Below are 12769 nucleotides of genomic sequence, written 5' to 3' on the forward strand. Positions count from 1 at the left end.
TAAGTGATATAAATATTTTACCTGGTTATTAACTAGTCAGGTATACTAAGTCCCAAGGAAGTTTGGTCAGTGGGTTAGGGGTATGGCTAGTGTCCCACCAGTTAGGGAACAAACGGAGAGGGCAGGATACTGGGAGAGGGGCAGTAGCATACTCTCAGTGCAAATTCTAATGGTTTTTATTGAAACATGCTGCCGGCATCCACTGGCAGAATGTCCCAAGTGTTGGTCTGATGGCTGCCTACCCAGAGCTCCCACCCTCTACACGGGAAAAGTTAGAATCAGCCTGCTAGTATTTGCTTAGAGGAGTTACATTTTGAAAGGAAAACACAACTTGGTTTCGTTTACAAATCTAGGCAGCACCATAGAAAAACGTCTTATTTTTGTTTCTCCCTGTCCTATACATAGAATTTTCCTTAATCTTCAAACCCTGATCTTGAAATCCTCTGCCTCCCACTTTCACTGCCCCGTGTGCAATTACTTTGAAGACTGCTATGGTGTTTATTAGGTAGTGGGTTTGATGAGGTATGTAGATTTTTTGCACTATTGTTCAAAGACTTGGGACAGGAAATCCGATGGTCAAAATCCTATGCAGTCTGGAACTAGCTGCTTTAGCCTCTGTGGGTGTAGATTTTTTGTTGTTTGTTGCTGTTACCAATTGTATGACTCTGCCTCTGAAGGTTAAGAGACTTGCAGCACAAGAGTCAGAGAACTACTTAAAATGTCTGAGCATACAATTAGGCATAGCGATGTCCTTCAAGAATCAGGTAACAGCAGCTCTAATGGGCTAAACTGCATCTTGAATGTCCTTTTTTAAACTCATTAATGGCAAGAGAAGAAATAGCAGCAGTTTACAACACACCAGTATTGTCCCTCTCGGAGACATAATCCTGGGTCAGCTGTTAGAGAAATTGCAGAGACTATAGAATAAAGGAAGGTGTATTATTATAAACAGCAAAAGCTTCAGATGAAATATCATTCATTAAGTTCATTTGGCTCCGACTGTCTGAGGAAATAAATAAATAAACGGAACCTTGCAGTGGCAATACATGTATGCACAAATTAAGGGACCACTGCTGCAGTCCTACGCAAGCAAACACCCATCGAAGGTGCTGGGAGACTGGTCTGAGGTGCATGTACAGGATCAAGCCCTGTGACCGGGCAAGTTATTGAGCAATTACTTTTAAAGTGGTTTAAAATGACACTCTTGCTTTCTCTCTCTTTTTAAAGTGTGATTACAAAATATCACTATGCAGATTAGGATGCAGCAAAATATTGTAGCACTATCTTCCTGAATGGTTTTGGGATCTTTTTTTTTGCATTAGTGCCCAATTCATCATTCCAGTTGTAGTCAGTGGGAGTATACAGAATGCAGGACTGAGTTCCTAATTTGAGATTTGTAAAATCTCTGCCTCTTTTAGTCCCATGCTGTAACAATCCTCGTTTTTGTGTGAGCTGGGATCTGCAGTATGATATCACTGTCATGCTACTGTGCTCCATGAAATGCCTTCAAATGCTGACAAGACATTTGTGCAACACCTTCTGTGAGGACCTCAGAGTACTTTACAAACATAAATTGGACTGTGCGTCACAATGTCTTCAGCTGCGACGTGAAAAGTATTATCACCACTCTTATACAGGTAAGGAATCTGAGGCCCAAATACAAGTGACTTTGTCACAGCAATTCAAGACAGAAGTAGGGACAGAACTCAACAGTTCTGACTCCTTCGTCTTACTCAGAAAGGAAGGAAATGCATTGTGGACACGCTTACAACACACCTCTACCCCGATATAACGCGACCCGATATAACACGAATTCAGATATAACGCGGTAAAGCAGTGCTCTGGGGATTTCACCTAGAAAGCGGTAAGATTTTTTGGCTTCCGAGGACACCGTTATATCGGGATAGAGGTGTAGTTGCTACTAAGCCTTTGAAGCAGGGGTAGGCAACCTATGGCAAGTGTGCCAAAGATGGCACACAAGCTGATTTTCAGTGGCACTCACACTGCCCGGGTCCTGGCCACCAGTCTGGGGGGGGGCTCTGCATTTTAATTTAATTTTAAATGAAACTTCTTAAACATTTTAAAAACCTTATTTACTTTACATACAACAATAATTTAATTATATATTATAGACTTATAGAAAGAGACCTTCTAAAAACGTTAAAATGTATTACTGGCACGCGAAACCTTCAATTAAAGTAAATAAATGAAGACTCACACACCACTTCTGAAAGGTTGCTGACCCCTGCTTTGAAGGCTAAATGCAAATCAAAGGAATATGGAAGGAGTTAAAGCTATGTGTGCAACCCTAATGAAAATACTGTGCCAAGATACCTTGTGGAAAACTGTGGCATTTCAATTCTGTCCATCCATGCATACAATGCTGCAGGCATTTCCCAAGATAATCTATTTCCCCCCCTAAAGGATGGAAGCACAATTTTGGCTAATCCTTAATTATGCAAAACAGTGGGAATGTTGATAAGGGGTGGGAGGAATGATAGTACGTTGGGCCAGAAGATCTTTACCTATCCCTAATTCATCTCCATAGGGATTATGCCAATGTTCTTCAATCCATAGGCTAGCAAAACAGCTAACCAGGCAAAAATGGTCTCTTTGTCTTGTTTCCTGTCGTTTGTGTTTCTAAGGCTATTTACCAACAGATTGTCTTACAGACGTTTGCATCACACAGACACACAAAATGAATCAAAAAAGCTCTTTAAGATTGAAGGGGCACCAGTAAATAAAGGTGGCCACAGTATAGGCAGCTGTAGTCTGCTATCCAGTATTGCCAACCCCAAGGTTTCAAAAATCATGAATGCCAGGCTTCCCTCCCACCCACCCCCCCAAAAATCGTGAGAGTGTAAAAGAAAAAATTGGTCTTTTTATTTGCCATTTGGTGTTTGGACCTCTGCATTTCTTGTTTTTCATCTTTTAAAGATTTCCTGGAGCTTTCACTCTAGTACCGTTCAAGTCTCCTGGTCAGTTACATGCCACATCCCCATGCATACATCCCAGGTGCCCCATACTTTAAAGGGGCAGCGCATTAAATAAATTGAGTTTCAGACAATTTGCCATCCATAGTACCATATGGGTGTCACTTTTCTAGGGATATGCTAAAGTGGTTTAATTGAGAGCAGTGACAGTCTGTGGAATGGTCTGATTAAGCATAACGAGGCTTTTTTTTGCTTAGGACCTAAAGGTGCATATTAAATGCAATCTCCAGACTGAAAGACCAATATTTAATGCTCTTAAAAACAGAGCTTGCTCATTAGATACTTGTGGGAATAGCAGCTGCTATTGATTCAGGGGTTTTTTTGTTTTCTTTTAGCACTGTATTAATTGGTACAATGGTAGCACCAGCATTGACCTTTGACTCACTTTGACTCAAGAGGGCCCTAGTGATAGTGTTAATGAGCCTGAAGATGAAAAGACTGCACTGTAATCTCTTCTTCAAGTTTAAGTAGTAAAATACTGCAGTCTGTAAGACTAACACAGACATGTGGCAAGAATCTTACACACTTTGCAGGCAAAGTTGGAGGAGCCTGGAAGATCGGCAGGCCAAACAGTTGTATATCAAGGAATTCGTAAAGTCTAGGGCCAAGATTTTCTAAAAGACTAGTAATTTGGGGTACCTCAGTGATGCGAGGTCCAAGCAATGTCACCTTGAAGAGGCCTGATTTACAGACTGGTGATAGGGTGACCAGATGTCCCGATTTTATAGGGACAGTCCCGATATTTGGGGCTTTGTCTTATATAAGTGCCTATTTCTCCCCCCGCCCCCCACCCTCGTCCCGATTTTTCATACTTACTATGTGGTCACCCTAACTGGTGAGCACCTTCCCTTATGAAAATCAGACCACTTTACATTGGCTCTAGTTGGTAACCCAGAAATTTAGGCACTGAAAAAATCGCTAGTCACTTTTGAAAATCTTGGCCATAGGTCATTCCATGTAGCACCTTGGTATGAAAGATGTGAATGCTTTACTGACAGCTGCTAGGACCGGGAGCCTATGGAATTTATAAGTTGCAGGGGACACCTTAGCATAGAACCAGAATAAAGGAATGTTAAATTATGCTAGGGCAATTAACAGTCTAAGATCCCCAAACCAAATATTTTCATTTATCTCTATCGCTAAACCCTCCTCCCATGCCCCAAACCCTCAGCCCCACACCAAAGAAAATTATAGGGAAAAACTAGCATTAATAAAATAGTAAAAGTTAAAATATCAAGCATTCAAAATTGAGGAAATCTCCAATGATAATGTCACAATATTAATGTAAGTCATGTAACCTATTGTTTTTCTTCTTAAACATAACACTTAATCTACTGTTGTTTGTTATTAATGTATAGAATAAAGTATATGGTATGTGCAATATTGTAGGAACAACCTGAACATTCGTGTCCAGACTTTTCAATGCTTGATATTTCATCCTGCACATAGCATTTTTGCAATATCTCTGTGTGTGTACACACAATACATATAATAAAGATGGCCACAGATTAGACTATTGTAATCCAGTGTCATGAAAGACAAACACATTTTAGGATTGTAGGGCGACATCAGCAGAGTAACATGTTTCTTCTTATTTGTAAAGTCTGATTCATACCAACAAGTTGTCTTAGTTGTGTAGAAATTACAAGTGTGGTAAAAGGCAACACACACAACAAATTACAATATATCTGGCGTGAATACCCATGCATTTTATCACAGGATTGTGAAGGTGATGCAGAAGAAAAACAAACCAGGAAAAGTAGGTTTGTAGCCTACACTTTCAGCCTGAGTTCAATACATTATGGTCGGGTTCTTTTATAATACTTCAGGGGGAAAAAATCAGAACAGTGTATGTTTTGGATGATCTTCACCATTCATCTTCATGATCCTCTGACAAGATTCTTGTATAGAGAGTTGCTATCAGGCATTTTGATTTGCTTTTTGTGTGTCTGTGGGCGGGAGGGGGAGGAAGTAGGTGTTAGGTCCATTAATGAGTGTTGGATCCATTGACATGCGTTGACTCAACACAATGGACCAAATACAGTCCTACATTAAGCAGGTGCAATGCCAGTTGACTTCCAAACCCCTTTGTATAATGGGAGTTGAATTCACTGGGGTTGTGCCACTTAAGCCAGGGCTGAATTTGGCTCCAAAGAGTGAAAGCCAATGTAATGTATGAAAATGCATCCAAATTGTTTATAGGGCATATTACATAGGGGAAAAAAGTATTTGACCTGTCATTATAATTTGAGTCTACCAAATCCTAAATGTCTAGATTTCTTTTTTAAATGCCACCTATTTCAGAGTCCTCCCAAAAACACACAGTATCATTCTTTCTGTGCAATCCACAGCAGTAGCATCCGAACACACTACTCCCAGCATTGTGCTGACCTCAACTGATGAAGCTGGCAGGGCACAAAGAATGCTGTTTTGGCGTGTCGAGGTGCTATAAAGCTGAAGTTGTTAAATTAATAGCGTTACGTAAATTTCAGATCCATTCAATAACTTGGGGGGAGGGAGGAGAAACCACTGTTTGCAGGTAGAGAAGGACCAATGGGTAGTGAAAGGAGTAAATTACAAATTTCAAAATGGGTTGGCCCAAATTTAACACTATCCAAACAGTGCCTGCAAGTTTCCTTTTAAAAAGCATCTCTCTATTTTCCAGCCGAAGAGTCAATATTTAGTCACTTCCCTTGGTATACAAACATTCAGCAATGATCGCAAACCAACTAGCTCACTGCATCCAGCTGATCAGTTTAATACATAGGGACAATTTGTTGCTTTCACACATCGGTTAAATGACAAAAATACCAATATAAACAAGATGGTTATAGGTTTCATGTTTTGATACATACCAAATGGTGTCCTGAGTTCTCGAGAAGTTATTTGACTGTTCTCCCGTGAGGTTATCCCTTCTGAGAATCCTCATCTGTGAAGTTGAGTTTACAGGCACACGTACAAAAAATCAAAAATCTGAAGTTATCGAACATACTGATTGGGAATTAAAATATACCACACATGCACCCAGCCCTACACAAGATGTTCTTTACACCAGTGTTTGAAGGGTGCCCATCCCATCTTTGTTAAAAGGAGTGAAAACCGTTACATGAGTCTTTATGGCAGCGTTGCTAAGAGGAAAATTTGAGGCCTCCTCTACTTAAAAATAAAACTAAAACCTCAAATTATGTCTGTGCTCCAAGTCCTTGCCTCACTCCGCACAGCAGGAAAAAGGAACTCTGTTCCACTGAAAGTCTTTGTACCGTTTTTTTCGCCCTGCCATCACCTCGGCACTTTCAAATGGAAATGTGTGTTTAGGAGGCTGATTCATCCTGATGGCTTTTAATAGAACCTGGTACAAACTCTTTTCTTTATTTGCTGTCTCTCACTTTAGTTTACAAGGTCAGGTCTGATGTTTTGGTTGTTTTCCCAGCAGTGCTCTACTGACCCACTTTGCCATAATCCCTTGATGTCACTAAAATAAACTGGGGAGGGTGAGATTTGAGAACTCAAACAATTTCCTCTGCTGTTGTGCTGTGCTGCAAATTAATTTGATGCTGTTATGTAAGCGTAATCATCCACTCTAATCACATCACAGGGTTGGGAGCCGACAGAAATAACAGAAAGGAACATTCTGGAGAGCAAAAGGTGGCCACTAAAATAGACTGTTCAGTTAGGAAGTGGGCTGAAGCACTTCTGGGGCCCAATCCTGCTGACACTTGCTCCTGCAGATAGTCCTTACTCACAGCCAATGTGGCAATTTGAGTAATAGTTTGCAGGCTTGAGCTTACTGGGAATGAACAATTCTATCCGTGTTATTTCCTTCTCCATCAATCTGCATTTTGGGCCAGATCCTGCAAGGTGCTGAACACTCATGTCCCAACTCAAATCAGTGGGATCCTGGGGCATCTGCATCTGTGAAAATCCAGTGCAAGACGCAAAGCTAACTCTCCGACTCCACAGTGTTTCTGATTGTGCAGCCCCTGGGCAGCGAATAAACAAATGTGTAAGAGGGAGAAAATACACAAAGGGGCCTTTGTTGTTTCCTACTCCAATTCCTTTTGGATTTGTGCTGTTGCCAGGGCCTCATTAAGAGATTTCTCTGTAGTTCTTTCCCCACCCTTACTACCCTCTTTATCTAGTACCTTGGCAATAGTATTGAAATTAACCCTCATGTATCAGATCCAGGAAGAAAGATCACTGGGCACAATCAGCATTTTTTTCCTGCGCATGAGTGTGATGTAAGAAATGCTACCCCCTATTTGCAGCTTTCTCTTTCTCCAATGCTCTTAACCCCAATTCGGTGCCCTCCCCATGCGGTCTCTAGCAGAAGCATGTGATGTAGAGATGGTCAGGCTGCACCAAGGGGAACAGCACTACTCAAGGCCGGACCAGCATTTTTTGTACATCCTCAAAATAGGAGAGTTTTTGGTGCACAAAAAATGCAGCGATGGTCCCTCTCTTTAGTCCCAGCCCTGCCTCATCCTCTTGAAAATTTGTAGCAAAATCTCACATTTGGAGATGCACAGGAATTTGGGGACCTGGCCTGGCAGAGATACTGGAAAGCAGCTATGATGTGTGGTCTGCTCCTTTAGCATAACCTGCCTGGCAAACTAAACAGACAGGGAGAAATTACAAGAGAAAACAGTTACTCTGAAGGTTTGATTGGAAACGTTCTGTACTGTCAATCCTGACACATTGAACCTCTTTGTTCTCATTCCCAGTGTAGAACTGCACAGCAGCATACACATGTTCTTCCTCTTTTTGCTCAACATTATTACACCTCATCCTAAAAAATACCCCACAGTGAAAAGCAATGCACTGCTTGGGCCATCTGAGGCATTGCTACTGTATCTGAGTGCAGGTAAGAGACATAATGAGAACAGTATTTCACCAGAACCTTCTGTGACACAGTAGATTTTTTTCCTCAAAGGATCCTCCCAAAGAGCAAATCGCTGTTGCTGTTCTACCTGCTGTTGCCCAGTTCAGTCATATCCCCACAATAGCACCACAGTTCCTTAGAGCTTGCTACTACTCCTAAGCATGCAGCCTAATTTGTGAAAGTAAAACTAAAAAGGGACTTTCTGGTGCCTCACTCAGCAAGGCCCCATAGTACAGGATGAATCTTGCTGGAGAATGCAGGAAACGGTTGAAATCCAGCTAAATAATCCTCCACAAGAATTTGCAGTGGAGGAAGTGGTGAGATATTGTAGATAAGCAGAAAGTCCAGAGTTAAGAAATGAGACATATTCCACAAAAGTTGTCACAGAATCAAGACACAAAAACAAGAGTAAGTGTTAACAAAACAAAGAAAATGTCACACGGCATCAGACTTTCTGAGCCTGTGAGAGAGACCTGGCTTACTTCTGAAAAAATTTCCCCCGCAGCATCAATGTGTTGCTGCTATTGACCTTTATATTACCAGCTTAGCTATCTTAAAAGTTCCAAGATGGATAAAAGAAGAACAGGAGTACTTGTGGCACCTTAGAGACTAACAAATTTATTAGAGCATAAGCTTTCGTGGACTACAGCCCACTTCTTCGGATGTATGCATCCGAAGAAGTGGGCTGTATCCACAAAAGCTTATGCTCTAATAAATTTGTTAGTCTCTAAGGGTATGTCTACACTACGAAATTAGTTCGAATTTATAGAAGCCGTTTTTATTGAAATCGGTTGTATACAGCCGATTGTGTATGTCCACACAATAAAATGCTCTAGGTGCTCTAGTCGGCAGACCGCGTCCACAGTACGAGGCTAGCGTCGACTTCCGGAGCATTGCACTATGGGTAGCTATCCCACAGCTATCCCACAGTTCCCGCAGTCTCCGCCGCCCCTTGGAATTCTGGGTTGAGATCCCAATGCCCGGATGATGCAAAACAGTGTCGCGGGCGGTTCTGGGTACATGTCGTCAGGCCCCTCCCTCCCCCGTCACAGCAACGGCAGACAATAGATTCGCGCCTTTTTATCTGGGTTACCTGGGTTACCTGTGCAGACAACATGGAGCCCGCTCAGCACAGCTGAGCTCACCGTCACCATATGTCCTCTTGGTGCCGGCAGACGTGGGACTGCATTGCTACACAGCAGCAGCTGCTAACTGCCTTTTGGCGGTAGATGGTGCAGTAGACTGGTAGCCTTCATCGGCGATCTGGGTGCTGGCAGCCGTGGGGCTTGCCTTTTGGCAGTAAATGGTGTATTATGACTGTTAGCCGGCCTATTACAAGTCGGGTCATCGCACGTTAGCAGAGTCTTCCCTGAGCAGCAGCTCGTGCAATAGGCCTGAAGACCATCGTCATACACCGCCCCGTATTTGCTGCCAAGCACCCAGAAAGATGCCGAGGGCTATCAGTCACGCTGCACCGTCGTCTTAAGATGTAAAAAAATAGATTTTCTCTGTATTCATTTGCTTCCCCCTCCCTCCGTCAAATCAACGGCCTGCTAAACCCAGGGTTTTCAGTTTAATCTTTGGGGGGGACCAGTCTGTGACAGTTGTTTGTGTCTCTCCCTGATGCACAGCCACCGTTCTTTATTTTAATTCCCTGTGCCTGTACGCCATGTCGTCACTCGGCCCCCCTCCCTCCTTCCCCTAGGCCGTCAGATACTACGTTTGCGCCACAGCTCGAGCCGAGAAGCGGTTCGCGCCTTTTCTTTGAATTCTGGGTTGAGATCCCAATGCCCGGATGATGCAAAACAGTGTCGCGGGCGGTTCTGGGTACATGTCGTCAGGCCCCTCCCCCCTCGTCACAGCAACGGCAGACAATAGATTCGCGCCTTTTTATCTGGGTTACCTGTGCAGACAACATACCACGGCAAGCATGGAGCCCGCTCAGCTCAGCTGAGCTCACCGTCACCATATGTCCTCTGGGTGCCGGCAGACGTGGGACTGCATTGCTACACAGCAGCAGCTGCTAACTGCCTTTTGGCGGTAGACGGTGTAGCATGAGTGATAGCCGTGGGGCTGGCAGCCGTAGTGCTGCATTGCACCAGCCCCTTCCAGGCGATGGTATATTATGACTGGTATCCGTCATCGTCATACTGGTATGGCTGTCAATCATGGCCACCTGGGCAGACATGCTACTGTTTTGATGATGACGGTTACCAGTCATAATATACTATTTTCTGCCAATTGCCCAATATTGTCTGCTAAGCACCCAGAAGAGGCCGAGGGCGATGCTGGGTGCTGGCGGACGTGGGGCTGGCAGACGTGGGGCTGCATTGCTACACAGCAGCAGCCCCTTGCCTTTTGGCAGATGATGGTATATTATGATTGGTACCCATCATCATCGTACTGGTATGGCTGTCACTCATGCTGCAGCGTCGGCTGCCACCTTAAGATGTAAAAAATAGATTTGTTCTGTGTTCATTTGCTTCCCCTTCCTCCGTGAAATCAACGGCCTGCTAAGCCCAGGGTTTCCAGTTTAATCTTTGGGGGGACCATTCTGTGTGACAGTTGTTTGTGTTTCTCCCTGTTCCTGTACCTGTACGCCATGTCGTCACTCGGCCCTCCCTCCCTCCCGCCCTCCTTCTCCTGGTCCATCAGATACTACTTTCGCGCCTTTTTTCTGACCAGGCGCCATAGCTAGCACTGGGATCATGGAGCCCGCTCAGATCACCGCGGCAATTATGAGCACTATGAACACCACGCGCATTGTCCTGGAGTATATGCAGAGCCAGAACATGCCAAGGCGAAACCCGGACCAGGCGAGGAGGCGATTGCAGCGCGGCGACGAGAGTGATGAGGAAATTGACATGGACATAGACCTCTCACAAGGCACAGGCCCCAGCAATGTGGAAATCATGGTGTCACTGGGGCAGGTTGATACCGTGGAACGCCGATTCTGGGCCCGGGAAACAAGCACAGACTGGTGGGATCGCATCGTGCTGCAGGTATGGGACGATTCCCAGTGGCTGCGAAACTTTCGCATGCGTAAGGGCACTTTCATGGAACTTTGTGACTTGCTTTCCCCTGCCCTGAAACGCCAGGATACCAAGATGAGAGCAGCCCTCACAGTTGAGAAGCGAGTGGCGATAGCCCTGTGGAAGCTTGCAACGCCAGACAGCTACCGGTCAGTCGGGAATCAATTTGGAGTGGGCAAATCTACGGTGGGGGCTGCTGTGATCCAATTTGCCAGGGCAATGAAAGACCTGGTGATAGCAAGGGTAGTGACTCTGGGCAACGTGCAGTCAATAGTGGATGGTTTTGCTGAAATGGGATTCCCAAACTGTGGCGGGGCCATAGACGGAACCCATATCCCTATCTTGTCACCGGAGCACCAAGCCACCGACTACGTAAACCGCAAGGGGTACTTTTCAATGCTGCTGCAAGCCCTGGTGGATCACAAGGGACGTTTCACCAACATCAACGCGGGATGGCCGGGAAAGGTACATGATGCTCGCGTCTTCAGGAACTCTGCTCTGTTTCGAAAGCTGGAGGAAGGGACTTTCTTCCCGGACCAGAAAGTGACCATTGGGGATGTTGAAATGCCTATCGTGATCCTTGGGGACCCAGCCTACCCCTTAATGCCATGGCTCATGAAGCCATACACAGGCAGCCTGGACAGTAGTCAGGACCTGTTCAACTACAGGCTGAGCAAGTGCCGAATGGTGGTGGAATGTGCATTTGGACGTTTAAAAGCGCGCTGACGCAGCTTACTGACTCGCTCAGACCTCAGCGAAAAGAATATCCCCATTGTTATTGCTGCTTGCTGTGCGCTCCACAATATCTGTGAGAGTAAGGGGGAGACCTTTATGGCGGGGTGGGAGGTTGAGGCAACTCGCCTGGCCGCTGATTACGCGCAGCCAGACACCAGGGCGGTTAGAGGAGCACAGCAGGGCGCGGTGCGCATCAGAGAAGCTTTGAAAACGAGTTTTGTGACTGGCCAGGCTACTGTGTGAAACTTCTGTTTGTTTCTCCTTGATGAACCCTCCAACCCCCCCCCCCCCCCCCGACCCGGTTCACTCTACTTCCCTGTAAACCAACCACCCCACCCCACCCTCCCCTCCCCTCCCGCTTGCAGAGGCAATAAAGTCATTGTTTTTTCACATTCATGCATTCTTTATTAGTTCCTTACAGAGGTAGGGGGATAATTGCCAAGGTAGCTGGGATGGGTGGGGGAGGAGGGATGGAAAAGGACACACTGCATTTTAAAACTTTAACTCTTATTGAAGGCCAGCCTTCTGATGCTTGGGCGATCATCTGGGGTGGAGTGACTGGGTGGACGGAGGCCCCCCCACCGTGTTCTTGGGCGTCTGGGTGAGGAGGCTATGGAACTTGGGGAGGAGGGCTGTTGGTTACACAGGGGCTGTAGCGGCGGTCTCTGCTCCTGCTGCCTTTCCTGCAACTCAACCATACGCTCGAGCATATCACTTTGATGCTCCAGCAGACGGAGCATTGCCTCTTGCCGTCTGTCTGCAAGCTGACGCCACCTATCGTCTTCAGCCCGCCACTTGCTCTGTTCTTCCCGCGATTCAGCCCGCCACCTCTCCTCTCGTTCATATTGGGCTTTTCTCATCTCCGACATTGACTGCCTCCACGCATTCTGCTGTGCTCTATCAGCCTGGGCGGACATCTGCAGCTCCGTGAACATCTCGTCCCTCGTCTTACGTTTTCTCTTTCTAATGTTCACGAGCCTCTGCGAAGGAGAAACATTTGCAGCTGGTGGAGGAGAAGGGAGAGGTGGTTAAAAAAGACACATTTTAGGGAACAATGGGTACACTCTTTCATTACAAGGTCGCATATTTCGGCTTGCAGGCAGCCATCGTAGGCCACAGTATTTTGGCTT

The 12769-nt window shown here is 45.3% G+C and overlaps 1 protein-coding gene across 1 annotated transcript in view; it reads left to right on the top strand.

Annotated features, from left to right (window-relative positions):
• RORA (RAR related orphan receptor A) overlaps positions 1–12769 on the top strand; it is a 571618-nt gene that overhangs the window by 340695 nt on the left and 218154 nt on the right. The window lies entirely within an intron of this gene.

Source organism: Trachemys scripta, chromosome 10 (assembly GCF_013100865.1).
Source record: "Trachemys scripta elegans isolate TJP31775 chromosome 10, CAS_Tse_1.0, whole genome shotgun sequence".
Classification (NCBI taxonomy): domain Eukaryota; kingdom Metazoa; phylum Chordata; order Testudines; family Emydidae; genus Trachemys; species Trachemys scripta.